Here is a 17,379-nt window from a genome sequence, read left to right on the forward strand (position 1 = left end):
ATGTATATATACATATATTATACATATATATGTATATATACATATATACATACATATTATACATATATATAATATTTTATGTATATTTAGTGAGTTTTATGATTTATTATTGTTCTACTATGTCCATTACTTAAAAAATATTGGCTAATAGCTAGCCCTAATCTGATGTATAGCTGTTCTTTCTAAAGTTTATTCCTGTATGTTTTATAGTATTAAGGGTTTGTTCTTTTGAGAAGGAGGAAAGAACATATTGGTTAAAATTTTAAATAATCCCCTTCCCTAAACCATTCACTAGATGCAAAAATGGATACCAGTGACCTGTATCACTGTAAATATTGGATGATGTAGGCTATTAGCCGCCTGCAAACAGAAGTTCTGTACTTACCAATTGTACTAATTATAATCCAGTTTGTATACTAGCTTCTTCAGAGGAAAACCATTTTTGTTTAGTCTCTTCCACAGAGTTTAAAAACAAATAGAACATCTTGAACATTTAAAAGAGTGCCTTTTAAGAACAGGGTTTGGTACTTAAAACCTGAATCCCCTAGAACTAACCAGAATATAAGGCACTGAAGCTAGGGAAAATGTATTTCTGATGTATGGTCCTACTTGAGGCAAGCTGAACTCAAGAGGTGTTTAGGGAATTGTAAACCAAAATGTTCCATCTTTAGCACTCAGTCAGGGTTAATGGAAGGAGAGTGTCATAGTCTTGGCTACAGGGTCTGGTCCCTGAGGTCTGTTCTGGGTTATAATGTCATCCACTCTGATCTCCTATGAGGGTTGCAATTGACAGGGCAATAAGAATCAATCTGGAGGGAAGAAACAAGCTGTAGACTAAGAAACAGAAGGCTCCAACAAGCTGATTTGGCTCGAAGGAGGGATATTCAATCTTGAAAATATCACTATCATGACATGTATAACTGCGGCTTTTTGGTGATAATTTATTTACAATTTTGTTTCTCTAATAATAGTGAATTCCTGGAGGATCTGCCTTATATCTTCAGTGGCAAGAATCCTGTTTGGAAAACACACACACACACACACACACACACACACACACACACACACGTGTGCATGCACCCCACCCCCCCACCAGCCCCTCACAACAGAGATATACACCTACAGATATGTAGGAAAATAATTTGTATCTTTGGAATCCTACATTGATTTGACAGATGATTAGTTACTTCAGAAAGAAAGCAAGGAGGGAAGAAGGAAAGAAACTGTTCTTAATCTTGAGTGTCTCATTAATCTTGACTTTTCCTTGGGAAAAGTCTGTTCCTGAATCTCACATTCTTCATCTGCAAAAAGGTTAGGTAAGGCTTGATATGTTTTCTAAACATTATCCAGAATTAATATTTTATGGTTATTTTGAAATGTTCGTTGTTATCAGAAGATAGAGTTTTATAGAATGGACTTGTTGGTGGAGCACTTGGTGCAGGGAGATGTTGAAGAAGTAAACCTTACCATTATCCACTGCCATTTCCAGGCTTACTTACCAGCCTTCATTAAACAGGAGGGGGCCTGCCTGCTCATGTCACTGGGCCGTCAAGTAGAATGTGACAGAGGACAATTAAGAGAAAGTCCCCTCTTCAGTTTATGGGAAGATTCTCAAGCAATGTCCAGACAAGGTACCTGCTTCTTCACCATTGCTGGCATTTTTTTAGGGGATGAGGAATTATTTCATAGAGGTGCTTCAGAATCACAGAAAAATCTGGCCCTATCACTTATAGTCATGCAACACTGGGCAAGTCACTTAACATTTCTAAATCAAATGTGGAAAGTAATTATAAACTTTAAGGAACTCTAACAAAAGTTGAAAGTGTCGATGATTATTACAATGGATGTTAGTTATTATTATAATTACTTCGTCTCATAAGTGGGGATGCTCAGTCCATTATCATTATTTTCTGGGCAGGAGGTCATAAAGGTTTTTACTAATGCATTATCAATACTTTTTTTTAAATCTTGTGATGAATTCAACCTCATGCAGGGAGAGAGGATGCTAAAGTAGATGATAGCACAGGAATTTGGGAGTTATATAGATCTGAAATAAATACCAACTCTGTCTTTTAGTGTATATTAAATTTTAGCAAGTCAATAAACATCTCTGAACTCGGTTTTCTTTGTGTAAAACTGTCTATATTTCACTATCAGGATAGTTTGGAAGATTGACTAAGAAAACACATAGCCAACTTGTAGTAGTGTTGGGAACAAAGCAGACATTCATCTATGCAACCGAAATTTGTCAAATACCTATTATTTCCTGATAACAAAATACTAAACAAAAATAGTGTCTGTTCTCACAAATATTAGTTTAGTTAGTTCCTTTAAATTTACATGTTTCCTGATAACAGAGAACACATACAGAGGGTATACAGAGAACAGATAACAGAGGAAATGTGTATTAGGATGGTGAATATTGCCAGGGGTGGTATGGCTTTGTCAGTCAAGAACAGTGGTCTCTTGCTGTAGGATGTCAGTGGGGCAAAGAAGAATCTGATGACAAAAGGGGCCTAATTCAATCTTTGCATAGTGGTCCCAATAATATTATTTGAAAAATAATAAAAATCAGTTATTTGAATATAATCTCTTACTAAATTCAGTTATTTAAAGGTATTGATTGTTCCCTAAATATCTTTGTAGTTTTTTCATGCCTGCACAATGCCTTAAGTGCAGAGGACCCAGTACTTGTCAAACACCTTTAGTGGATATTTTTTCATTTAATTTTTTCAACAGACTTATTTATAAGTAGCATTTGTAAGCAAATGCTTACAAATTTTTCATGTGAAAAATTAAGCAAGTTGTTCAGGATCAAATAAGTAGCTCATGTGGAATTGAACTCAGGTCTCATTGGCTTAAAAATGTTATCCTACTGATGGGGCACCTGGGTGGCTCAGTCAGTTTAGAGTCTGACTTCAGCTCAGGTCATGATCTCACTGTTTGTGAATTCAAGCCCTGCATCGGGCTCTGTGCTGACGGCTCAGAGCCTGGAGCCTGGAGCCTGCTTCACACTGTGTCTCCCTCTCTCTCTCCCACTCACACTCTGTCTGTCTCTCTCTCACTCAAATAAAAATTAAAAAACATAAAAAATGTTACCCCACTGCATTTTGTCAAAATATAACAACAAAAAAGGAAAAATAAAATGAATACATGAAGTATTAAGTTTTGTTATTTCAGTGAAAATCAGAAATTTCTTGTTCCTTTAAGAGGATAGTGTGCCCACTGTATCTTTTCAAATATTTATATAAACTGTGGTGAACAGTTGTTTGTCAAGGAATAATGAACCCTTCACAAATCCAGAATTTTTTACCAGCTACTGACTAATTATCAATTGGTCACTGTTTAAGTTGTTAAATGTTTGTTTACTTGAATCTGTTTTATGTCTGAACTATTTCCACAAGATGGCATTTTGTTATTTGCCCATATTATTTCAGTAGAAGGTCTTTGGCATTTTCCTTTGTAATACCAATATTGTGCATAAAACCTTGAAATGATGAGTAGATGTCTCTGAATGCTTTGAAAACTGATTTGTGTGGCTAATTTAGCCACATGAAGAACGGATAAGAAAGTCTGTGAGTCATGATTGTGTACGTGTGTATTCTCTCAGTTGTTCAAATAATTTTATCATGAACAGAATGACAGTGACCTTGCTTTAAGTACTTTACGCCATCTATCACAATATGTGGTGAATAAAATGCAAAGAAGATAAACAATGTGACACAAGCCTGCTTGTTATTCAGAAAAGAAATTATAGGAAATACCCTAGGAATTCTGTCTTCATGGAGACAGGAAATTATCTGGACATATTCTTCTAGTGATAGAAACCACTAGAAGGATAGCTTCTCTAGAAATCCTTTCTCCTTGTGAATTGCTGGTATAGGTAGGCTGTAGAAATACCAGTTGGAGGTTTGGCTGTAACCATAAATTTGGACGCTTCTTGCCTAGACCAGTTACACCGCTATACTTTGGTATAGCCAAAATATATACCTCATCTCTTGCCATTCAAGTATGAGCATGCTGCCTGGAGAAAGGAGGAAATAGTTCAGACCTGAAGCCAGCATGGTGGTGGCCCTCGCTGTATACCCTTGGTGGCTTCCAATATTCCTGTGGCCTGTTTCCATTAGCCACATGGGTGAAGAAAGAGTCTTCAGTAGGTATGCTTGATCTTTTCACTCTTTTGACATTCCCAGTCTCTCAACCTGTGACATGTTATATTATCTTGGAGTTTGGCCAATCCAGACCGGCATCCTTCTTTGAAATGTAGGGAAGGGGAATGTTACCACAAGAGTCCAGAGCTTCATTTAGAAGTTTACCTGTTTCATAAGGATTCTATTACAAGAAAATATGATAGGTAGACAAGTGCATATTAAACAGCCCACTGTGTGGCATTTGTGAAAGTGCCTTGTAAAACTCAAATGAATTATTCTAAAAAACTGTAGCCTGCTACTAGCATAATTCTTTAAATTTGAACTCTATAATATGGGCCAGTCAGAATAAATCAGCCAGCTGGAATTTGGGTTAGTTTTGTCATCCAGCTACATTTTAGAGGAAAACATATTGGATATAATCTTAAAAACAAGGTATTAACACATCTTCACATTGAGAATGCAGTTGTGTTTGGTCACATACATTTATTCATCTGAAAACCCACGGGAATGAACTCTCTGGTAACATTGCCTGAATCAGGGCATCAGCTACCTCACTTCTGTCCCTCATCAAAGTTAGATCCAGGGTCGTTGCAGTGTTTCAGTCACTGGTTCCTATTTTCAAATTCTTACGTCCATTTTCCTTCCTCTGAATACCATCTCATATGCAACTATGCTGAGAATAAAGTCAATTATCAAAATCACTTTTTAATGCAATTTCCTCAATTGGTCAGAGATTTTCAGCAACAATGGAATTTTTTTTTTTGGAATTCATCCAAAAATGCTCACATACTACCCAAACTATCTTTTTTTAAATGAATTTTTAAAAAACATCCATATAAGTTTAGCAACGAAGGGTAATCTTTTCATTTCCTGATTATAATCAATTTAGGACTATTTATCCGATAAAAGAAATAAGAGCAAAAAACTAACTCAAATTATAGACTAGCATGTGTTATCCATGCTGCATAGGCCATATCTTTAAATATGGTCAAGTTGTTAGAATAATTGTTTTTGACTTCATAGTCAGTTTATCCATATTTGGCTAAGCATTAAATTACAAATTTACATAGTTTTTCCCGTGCTATCCAACTTTTGTTTTAAATTTGCATGAGTTGTCCTAAACTTGTACCATATATTTTACTGGTAGAATCCTTCAATTTTCCCTTTTATTTACTCACATTTCACTGTTGACATAAGAAAAGATTTGACTCCATCAATTTTCTTTCTGTGACTCAAATTTAATGACTATAGGCTTTAAAGAGTAAACTCTAAGATTTTAATGTTTCTCCTTCTGTTCCCCAAAAACTGTTGTTCAGATAGGAGCAAAACAGCATGTTTTAAACAAATAAGACTGTTTAATGTGCAAATTATCAGTATAATGTGATGGGATGTGACAACTATACCTCAGTGTAGAAGCTTGATATTACTCTATTATTATCCTTAAATGGAAAAAACATCCTTTGTTCTGAGGGTAACCATTTGCAAAATGTTCATTGGAATATTGCAGGATCTTTGGGATTTGGTTGAAATGTTGACTCTTGAGTTAACAAATATTCATGGATCAGTTATGAAGACAGGTGCATGAACAAGGTCTCATGTGACAACTTCTTCCCCAGTATTTAGAAAAATAATTCAGAAGATTTATAGTTTTGGATATTGTGAAGCCAAAACCATGGGTCCCCTTGTACTTGTAGAGGAGATAGCCATTGCATTTGGATGCGTCTCTCCATCAGAACAAAGAAAACCATGCTTTCCGGGTCTTCACAAGCAGTTATTTATTGGTAGCCTCCTAAAAATGCACAGCTGCTTATTTTCTAATAATTGGAAATCAGAAAATAAGAGGTCTTTTTAAAGGGTGAACTCCATGCTTATTCGTAGGGGCACATGTATGCCAATGTTTATAGCAGCTCTTTAAACAATAGCCAAATTATGGAAAGAGCCTAAGTGTCCATCAACTGATAAATGGATAAAGAAGTTGTGATTTATATATACAATGGAATACTTGGCATTGAGAATGAGTGAAATCATGCCATTCGCAGCAATGTGGATGGAACTGGAAGGTATTGTGCTAAGTGAAATAAGTCAGTCAAAGAAGGACAGATAATCATATGTTTCCACTCATATGTGGATCTTGGGAAACTTAACAGAAGACCATGGGGGAAGGAAAGGGGGAAAATAGTTACAAACCGAGAGGGAGGCAAACTATAAGAGACTCCTAAATACAGAGAACAAACTGAGGGTGGATGGGGGGGTAGGGGAGAGGGGAATATGGGTGACGGGCATGGAGGAGGGCATTTGTTGGGATGAGCACTGGGTGTTGTGTGTAAGCAATGAACCACAGAATCTACCCCAAAAACCAAGAGCACGTTTTATATACTGTATGTTAGCCAATTTGACAATAAATTTTATTTTAAAAAAGGGCGAGCTCCATCCAGTTCTTTTTTAAAAAATTTTTTTATTACGTTTCTTTATTTTTGAGAGACAGAGAGAGACAGAGCACGAGTGGGGGAGGGGCAGTGAGAGAGGGAGACACAGAATTCGAAGGAGGCTCCAGGCTCTGAGCTTTCAACACAGAGCCGAATGTGGGGCTCAAACTCACGAACTGTGAGATCATGACCTGAGCCAAAATCAGACGCTCTACCCACTGATCTACCAAGGTGCCCCAACCTCCAGTTCTTTAACATCCCTCCAGGAAATCACACACTTGCCAATGATTGTGGCCCCTCTGTATCTCCTTTTTTCTCTTGTTTACTTTTGTGGAGGATTTGCTACTAGCCTTCGTATTCATACCTTATGTGGTTTGGGTCCATTTCTTGTTGATAGCTGAGCCTGATTTTTCTTTCAGTAAGTGCATTAGATTTGACATCTGCCAATATTCTTCTAAGGTCCAGTCACCTGTCCACTTTGTATGCTATCACTCAAAAGCTGATGATGACTATTTTAACTAGAAGAAGGAGATACATTTCTTGCATATTACAGAGTTTACATTAAATGGAAGTGTGAAGTCAACAAAATAAAGGAGGGAGGGCAGGTTCAACAGATATTAGACATATTCATAGGAGAAGCAGCACTTATTGTGTGCTGTTATATGGCAGGCGGTATTCTGAGTCCTTTCCTGTTTTATCTCAGTTGTGCTTGACAACAAACATTAATTAGGTAAGGAAAATATCATCTCTGTGAGGTGGTTACTATTACTATCCCAATTTAATAGATGAGAAAATAAAGGCAGAGGTGGGTTATACATATCGTGCTGAAGCTCAAGAAACTGATGAGTATCTGAATTAGGATCCAAACCCAGACTGAATTTGAGCTCTTAACTGCAGGGCTTCTGCCTGGGAGCAGGTGATTATAGGTGCAGATAAGAAATGTGGGGAGAGGCATATTAAATTGAAGAAGAAAGAAATTCTCTATAAATGATAGTGAGAATCATTTCCTCTAGAATCAATTATAGATAGAGAATTATGCTAAATATTTTGCTAGTGTTATCCAATTTAACTTAAAAAATAATGCTGGAATTTAGATACAATTGTACCCATTTTAAGGGTAAGAAAACTGAGTTGGGTTGGAATCATAGTGTGGCATTTTAAACACTATGATCTGAGATATATTTTATCTGTCAGGTTGCAGCTGATTTCATACTCTTTGTTCATTATGCTGTGTTAAGGCAAAAATGTAGAGATTAATTCCATTTGCTAGCTTTAAGAAATGGTAGTCAATTCTAGACATGACCAATAAAAATTTATTGGATTGCACAGTATTTGCCCAACTCTTCAGAGGGAGCCACATTTCCTCTAGTGAAGTTAAGTAACAAAGAAGCTCCTACATGACCTGAGCATTTTTTCAGGAAAAGGTGGGTGTTATATTCTCCTAAATGGAGAGAAATATTTTTCCCTCAGTCCTATTACTGACAACTTCTAAATTTAATAACACAAATGCTCACCTACAAATAAGAGTAATAAAAGCTTAACTTGCTATAGGGGGAGAAATGTCACGATGTTACAGACCCAGGAATAAGTGATATTCCTGGGAAGGTCACTGCCTGAGGCTGCTCCATAAACTCCAGCCCTTTCGTGTATCCACTGTTTGATGTTTAAGTTTCGGATGCTGAGCCTGGTCATAACAAACCAACCAACAGTTTCTCACTTAGACTTCTCAAGAAGGTGACAAAATAAAATCAGTGTAAAGCTGTCAAAAGAAAGGCTCATCATTGAATTATATTTTGCTCCCAGTAACCCATCTGAAACCAAATGTGTCCTTTGCTCAACTCTTTTGAGAATTCAGCCAGTAAACACCAAGGGGGCTCCATGACCATTTCCCATCCAAGTCTCTTTAAACAAAAACACAGGCAAATTCCTGAGTCGACCTTGTTCCAATAAGTCTCCTTGAAGGAAGGTCATCATAATTCTCACCCACATTTTTCTGCTGTCTTGTCAGATGAATCCGTGAAATTCACAGATTAACCCAAGTCCCTCACTTAGACATTCTAAACGCGCCAAATGTTCAAGTGTAACAAAAAATTACACATCTGGTAATTCTGCATGTTATTTATAGCCTTTTCTGATAGAAGCATAATTGATTCAGAAATGTAATTTACAGCTTGGCATCTCCATTTCAAAGCCTCAATTCTATGACATCTACCAAGAGAGTAATCTCACTTTTGTTGGGAAGCAGAGATAATAATTGTAAAGAATTTTTGTATGATAGCTTCATGCTTTGGCATAAAGTTTTTCTTGCTCCTTGTCTTTCGTTTGCAAAGTGGGCAATATTCATGTCAGCCACACACTTTTAATTCCATGGTATGATTTATGGAGACATAAATGAAGCATAAAGTTGATCAACAAACCCTGGGGTGATGGCAAATGGCTAAGGCAAGTTTCTCTTGCCCTCTATTTTTAATTGCAATCCTCCTAAGAAAACACTCTTTAATTTAAATAGGTAATTGTTCTTTTCTAAGGAACATTTATTATTTAGTTCCATTTTGAAAATTACTAAAGAATTCTGGAACATTGTCTTTATCAAAGAATAATCATAGAATTGCTAACCCGCCTTCTGCCTTCTGTTTCCCCAGCCTTCTAAAACATCAAATGATTCCTTCACTAACTGCTCTAGTCCCTGTCTGGGTCTTTTGCACATTTTGAAGAAGATATATGGAGGAATTAATTTCCATTAGCAAGTGGTGTCCAGTATGCGTTTTACTGAAATAAGTCTAGATATCTTATATTCACCCCCATGCCCCAAAATAATTACCCTAATTCTGACCACGCATATCTAATCTATGTAATGTAAGATGACTTCAGTTCCTAATTAGCAGCTCAGATTTCTCTCTGCTCCCAGAAATTGATCTATTTACTCCCATTACGTTAGCATTGTTGCCTCACTCAGATCCAGACCGGATTGTTACTGGTGTAATTTATGATCCTAGAAGCTCTTCTAGGAATTTCTCTTGGCCATTCATCGAGCTCCACATTCTGGACTTGCTCTTGGCTTTCTGGTTTCCATTCCTGCCTTTGATACTGGTGTCAGATCCCAGTGTATTCCAGCCATCTAACTTTCAGCATTAGCTTTGTCCTGAGAATCCAGCTGTGATGCTCCACATCTGCAAATGTGACTTCTTTGGTGATAGATACTAGCCCAGGTGAAGTCAGAATTCACTGCAGTCTGTTCACTCTTTTATTACTTTTTACTAGATTCATCACAAGAAATTAGAAGTATACTTCAAAGCATAATAAGCATATATAAAAGCTGTCATCATGTTTGTATGTTTTCCAGTCTATCACTCATCTATGTATCTATCTATTCTCTATCGATCAGTCAATCGATCCACATACCTACCTACCTATGGACCTACCCTAGTTATCTATCAGAGTAACATCATACTGGTAACACAGATTTTGTTTGATTTTCACTCAGTATTTTATCATTTCTATACTCCCATCTATGAAAAATTTCAAATTTTTTTATTTTGAAAAGGAAAAATGCTATTTTTTTTTTACCTTATAGATGTGCCCAAATTAATTTATCTACTTCCATATTTTGGCATTTTGCATAGTTACCAGTTTTTTGGTTTTGTAATTGAACCTTGATGAATATCTTGGTATTTATTTAATATTCTTTATTGAGTACTTATTATGTGCAAGACCATGTTTTATGCATTGAAAATTTAACAATTTCAACAATTGTTGAATTTAATAGTCCTGGAAAAGAAGAAGTCTAGGGAGGAACAGGAAAAAAAAAAGGCAATTACATAATTGTGTGAGAAGTGCTGGGGGCATATAGTAAGCACTGGATAAAATTGGAACTTTTTAAAAAGAGAACTTTAAGAAAGAGGCAGTGTTTAGACTCAGAACTGAAGGGTAAATAAGAATTAACCAGATAAATGAAAGTATTGGGGAAGGAGCCACTCATCTAAGTGTAGTGAACAGCCAGTGCAAATACTTAGAGCAAGAAAAAACATGACAATTTAGAAAAACTACAAGTCATTTAGTGTATCTAGAACCTTGAGTGTGAGGAGTAATAGGTTCCTTTAGAAGACAGGTTGGGACCAAATTAAAAAAAAAGACTTTTACAAAAATCTAAGGAGTTTGTTCTTTGTCCTGAAGGCAGTGACAATCTTTAAAATATTTTAGCCAGTGGGATTGGGAGGCAACATAATTAGAAATGCATTGTGACAAATTACTGGCGACTTTATGGAGATTGCATTGGTGGGAGTAAAGTAGAACAGGAAGCTAGTTAGGGAATGATTTCCATAATGTAAAGCATGGATGATGACAGTAGAAGATTGGGAATTAGAATGGAGAAAGAGAAAGTTTTTTTTTCTCTTTTTAATTAATACTGACAAGACATGATGGTTTTACTCAGCAAGTAAGGAAGAGGAAGCAGTCAAGGATGGTGTTCACTGGGGGGAGATTGTGATGCCAAGTGCTTAGGCCAGTGTAGGGAGGAGTAGGTTTAAAAGCTGTGATATATTCCTAAAGAATAGACAGTTTTTTGTGTGAAGTTTAAAAGAGAGATTTGAGTGCAGATAGAATAGAGATTTGAGAGTGAGAGAGGTGTCGACTCTGACCATTTTATTAGAAGAGCATTCTAGAAGTGAAATTATTCGTCAAAGTTTACTGATACATTTGACACAATGATGTTTAGAAAGGTCACAGATGTTGGCTTGTTGGCACAACAATTTGGATTTGGTACCAGCCGGCCACTGTATTCTTAGAGACCTTTTAGACTTTGAATTTATTGCTTGAGATTGGAATGTCTCTTTCCCTTCATTCCACTCTTGTAGTACCAGAATGTCTGCAGGGGAACCATTTTACATCATGACTCATTCCTCTGGTCCTCATGGGACAGGGAGAGATTCAATGCATGACATCTTTGAAGTGTTGTTTTAGCATTCTGAGCAGCAGCTGGAATATTTCTACCAACAATAAATAACACAGTGAAAGAGAGACCTTTTTCAATATCTGGCTTCTACTCAAATTGTGGACTCAGCTGTGATCCTTAAATATTTTAATTAATGTCTCTCCAAGGGAGGTTTTACTAAAACAAATGAGAGGCACCTTGATACATATCCATTTATGTACTGAGGCTTATGAGCTGGGGGTTCTGACATTCCCTAAAGATCTTACCTTTCATCTTAGAATAGATAATGCTTGCTATTCAGATGATAGGTCTACATTCCTTCTACTATATCACTCTCTTCCAGAAGCAAAGGAAAGGAATTAATTCATTAATCAGATGGTGAGCCATTGAGTTTTGGAGAATGGGTTTTGCATTAAGATACATTGGGATTCTATATAAATGTATTCATATAGTTAGGTGGTTTCTTAATTTCTTGAAAGGACAGAATGACTGGGAAAAATATTACATGTGGCTCTACTCTAAATCCCTTATAAGATTTGATGCCATCTACCTATAGCGGTACACTTTGGTTTGCTTTAAGTAATAACAGGTATTACATATTGGGTATTTGTTAGGTACCTAGGAGTTATGTTAAACACTTCACAGGAATGATCTAAATCTAACCACAAGTCTGTGGCATGCACACTATCAAGATCATCATGTTGTAGAAGAGGAAACTGACTTAGAAGATGAAAGGTCTTGTTCAGACCATACTAGGAGTGAGTACTGGAACCCATATTCAAACCTGGGGAGTCCAATTTCAGAAGGTGAATTGGAGGGGCACCTGGGTAGCTTAGTCGGTGAAACATCTGACTTTGGCTCAGGTCATGATCTCACAGTTTGTGAGTTTGAGCCCTGCATCAGGCTCTGTGCTGACAGCTCAGAGCCTGGAGTCTGCTTCAGATTCTGTGTCTTGCACTCTCTCTCTCTCTCAAAAATAAAGAAACATTAATTTTTTTTTTTAAAAAGGTGAATTGGAGATTACACAGGAGTCAGGGTGACATAGTTCAAGACTGTCTAGGACAAAAGTCATTCCTTATTCTCATAATGGGACTCACAGTACATAACACTCTCACAAAGGAAGGTAGTTTAAAGCATAGTAATGGTGTCAGTGTGCATGGAAGACAAGAATTTCTAAATGTCTTGTAAAACAGACTTCAGAAGAAAAATGCTTCTTTGTATAATTTATAGCAAGGAATATGCAGATTGACCTTCTGCTTCTATCTGTTCTTACCCTTAATTAGCAAATATTTGTCTTCTGTGAGCAGAAACCTAATAGTCATTGGGGTTTAAACAAATCATATCCACATGAAAAGAAAACAGTAATTTCTTTTTGGGAAGGAATGGGATTTCATTATTTGATTGGGTTCTTAAGGTCTCATCCTAGTCAGTGAATATCCACTGAATCCACAGTGGATCTCAGCTAAAGTAAAAGGCCAAACTCCCTTTCTTTGATTAGTAAAGAGGTACTTCAGGTAAAGTCAATAAGAACTCTGTGGGTGTGACAGGACTGTTGAGAAGGGCCACAGACAATCCCCTATAACACCAAACCCTTCATACTCACCTTTTCCATTTGCTTTCTATGCTCGATTGACCTTTGAAAAGTTAGTCATTTTCACATTCTATACATATACATTTAAATATTTTCTATCAGCACTTTTAATAGCTCTTCTGTAGTGGTTGATTCTGTCTTCCCTAGAACAAGCTGGCATTAATCTCTTGATGTTTAATAATACTGATTAATTTTCCAGTAATATTTCAATATTCATCAGTAATGAATTTTTATAAGGGCTGATCTTTGAGTCTCTCTTCTGTCATCCAGGATAAGCTCAAGTCAACCTGGTGTGTCTGTATTTGGAGGATGATATTTGACATTTAAGGACTTCTAAGATCAAACAAAGGAGGTTACCAACTGTGTTGATACATGGATGCACTGTCAATAGTTGACATAACACAATAAGATCACTCACTATCCCAAGGGCTAATAACCAGAAGTACTGGAAACCTAGCTAATAAAAGGCAGCCCCCACATTACAGTAAAGTGCTAATTTGTCTGTATTTACTGGGGAGTCATGTGCTTCTTGACTTCCAGTTTATCAGTGGCACCAGGTGAAGTGGCAAAATTATAAGAATAGTCTGGGATTCTTAAATTTAAGGTAAAGTTGGGCTTCTGTGACTGCCAGTGCTACTTTTGATCTTTTTCCAGCCTGGCATATCAAAATCTAAGGAGAGCACTAGAGAATAAAATTGGTTAGACTAGCCTACCTATTTTCTTATAACTGAGCTCTTCACTTCTAATACTAATATTTGAAGCAGCGCTAATGAAAAGCACATGACATTCACTGGCATAGTCACGTTGGAATTTTAAAACTGTGTATGTAGTTGGGGGATGTTGTTGGGTAATAAGAAGAAAAGAAAATAATAAAAAGGTCCTTTGAAGTCAGAAAATGTCAGAATGGAATTATATCACTACGGTTTGTTAGCTGGGCCATTTTGACAAGTCATTTATCTCCATGTTAAATTATTCTATTTGCTTACTCAGTATCCAGTCCCATTTCTTCATCCTTTCATTACTTAATTCCTTCATTTCTTCTTTTATTAAATACATAGCACTTACCATATGTCAGATCCTATTCTAAGCACTTCATAAATAACTCTTTACTAGCCCTGATTTTATTGAGGGGTGCACTCCAGTTTAGAATACTCAATTACACTGGTTCCCTTACAGAGAGGTACTTATGTGAGGAGTTCTGAAAAAGATTAAGCTTTGGGTTGGGATTCCAGAAAAAAATATCCTTTTAATAAAATGGGGCATGGGGTGCCTGGGTGTCTCAGTGGGTTGAGCATCTGACTTGGGCTCATGGGTTATGATCTCATGGTGCATAAGTTTGAACCCCACATCGGCTCACTGCTGTCAGCATAGAGCCCACTTCGGATTCCCTGTCCCCCTTTCTCTCTCACTCACGTGCATTCTTTCTCTCTCAAAATTATACAAAATTAAAAAAAAGATTATAAAAAAATAAAATGGGGCAGATTTGGCTGGTATGACCCTTTTCATCCTCTGCTCTTTATCTTCCTGTTTGGAACGTATTTACAATGTCCAGAGGTCCAGCAGCCATGTCGAAAGAACAAGGATAAAACTCACATGCTGGGGATGGTGTGTCAGGCAGGGGGAGCCTCAGTCCTGGATGACAATGTTGACCCTTTGTTTTAGCCTCACCTGCCCACCTCAGACTTCCTATTACCTGAGAAACAATGCTTTACTTGCCTAAGCCACTATTAGCTTCTCTTAGCCTATACCTGTATGATACTAACTGTTAAACCGTCTTTGGGTTTCAGTTTACAAATTCAGTTTACTACAGAGAACTGTATTCTCTGAATGAGAAGATTGTTAGGATAAAACAGGGTAGAGCATCTAAAACACGAAGCACATAATGTTGTTCAGTAAACTCTACTTCTCCTTGCCATGTAGACATAAACTTCTCTATTTTAACACACATTGGGGTAGGGATAAGGGTAGGGCATTAGATAATTTTGATTGCTGCTAACCTTTTATACTCATTTGGTTGGGTTTTAAACTACAATTTTTCTATTCTCTCTCTCTCTCTTTTTTCTTTATTGTCCCCACAGACAATGCTGTGAGGGCACAGTGATTGCCTACTCAGTGTGAAGTCCTGTCAAATTTGTCTTTTAAAATTTCTTCTTATATTCATTGTCAAGGGAGGAGAAAAAGTAATGTTAAGGTAGAACTAGAGAATGGACTCTGCCATGTTTTTGAAAACTGTGTGCTTTGATGGTAGGGTGATGTGCTTTCAAGTTCCATCTCTTTAATATATGAACTGTGTATATTGGTTAATATGCTGGCAAGTTGCCTAACTTTCCTGAGCCCATTACTAACCTCGAAATAATGGGGATCAAGTTCATCTCTTGGGTATGTTGAGAATTTTAGATATGTTAGCATCCTTGGAGGCCCAATGTTTGGCTTTCACATGGATTCCATAAGCATTCCTTCCTTCTGCCTACATCTCAGTTTTTTCATAGCTAATAGTTAGGTTTCTCTTTTTTTTTTTTAAATCAGTACTTGCAGCACAATTTCAAGAAATTTCTTAGAATACACTCTTCAAGTGACCGGAGGGAAGAATGTCTCTGTGTTAGGTATCTGCATATGGAGCTCCATTATGATAAAGCTGAAATAGTACTTTAATGTCTTTCTCAAAAGGATTCACTCTAAGTGGTGTTTTGCAATGTAGGAAGAAATGTATTTTATTTGTAAAACAGAAGATAAAAAGCTTTGAACGTTGAAAAATCTTTTAGATGCAGAATTCTAATAAACATTGCATTCTGGAGAGTTTGAGAGTTAGAAAACAAAATGTAAATATAGGCAGAAAAAATGACAAATCTCAACCTCTCTTTTACATCATCCTCACTGACTTAAGTAAAATGAAGGTTTGCTCTGTCTAAAGTATCCATTGACATCGGAACATTTGCAAGTGAATAACCTAAACAGATATTGGAGAATAACACAACTCTTTATTTTCTTCATTTGCAGTGGTGAGCAGGGGGCATGGAGTGAATGGTGAAAAAAAGTGGTTGAAATCACATCAAATGATGAAATTTCCAAAAGCTCAAAAGCTTACAGATTTCTGGTCACTTATTGAAATTCTGAGAGGCAGCAGATATCATCTGTGTTACCTTAAGAGGCAGTGGCCTCATGCAGTTCCAAAAATACCCAGGGACAGAAAGAAATATTTAGAACTATCCCCAGATGGAACAGCTACTTCTGAAGACAGTGGATTCTTTTGCATCAGAGAAATTGTAGAGGATGTATTTGTCATATCAATTTAGGCTATTACTTTTGATTTTCTTAGCAGATGGGGTCTGTGCAGTGGAAGCCTTCTCTAGAGCTAAGTCTGACAGCCTTTTGTGTTAGAGAATGCTTCCTTGTTGGGAAGAGACAACAAGGCTAGATTTAGACATGCAGTCCAAGTTGGATCAATCACATTCTTTGATAATTTATACTGTGAAAAAGAGAGACTAGAAGTAGGCACTGAGCCAGGGCAATGGCAGATTTCTAGATGGAGGTCTATTGACCTCTAAAACTGAGGTCCTTGGAGTTTTTCTTCCTTTCTGAGATGGTAATAGGAGGTCTTATAATAGGGGGTCTACACAGAACATTCTCATAATTGCCACTGTCCATCCTGGTGCCATACATTCTACTTTTCACTCAGTTTCAGGAAACAACTCCTCCATGGTTTTGGGGGTCTTTCTTCTTGTGAGGAATTTGATTAAGAAGGAGGCTACTGAGATGAACCATAGTTCCTGTCACTGCAGCTGATCTTGGGACTGCCACTGGTATCCTCTCTCCTCCTCCATTATGCATTCTAAGTGCTTTTCACTCTGAGCTATCACCTTGGCTCATCTGGTAGTGTAACCAAAACTTCATACTGAATGCTCTGAACATTAGATAATTATAACTCTCTCAGTTGAGCATGTTACACATGTGCTTATTGTTATTCTGAGGCATGAGGGTACTATGAGGCACCCAGGGTGCCTGATCTGAGGTTCAGTATATATTTCTCCCAGCCCCTATTGTATAAAAGTAGCCTTACATTTCCTGCTGATAAAGGTATAGTACCCCTGCCAGTATGGTGACTACTCTTTTCATCTGCTGCGCTCTGGACACAAGGAATCTAAAGAGCCCCGGAGGCAGCTGTATCTGGTAGTTCAATAGAATTAACCTTGATGGTATCTGCTCATAATAGTATGCCCCCTCTTGGAACCAATACCTCCAACATTTCATAGCCCAGAATTATGGGGCAGGAAGCACAAAGTC

This window comes from Herpailurus yagouaroundi, unplaced genomic scaffold (genome assembly GCF_014898765.1).
Source record: "Herpailurus yagouaroundi ecotype Mexico unplaced genomic scaffold, PumYag 190, whole genome shotgun sequence".
Taxonomy (NCBI): domain Eukaryota; kingdom Metazoa; phylum Chordata; class Mammalia; order Carnivora; family Felidae; genus Herpailurus; species Herpailurus yagouaroundi.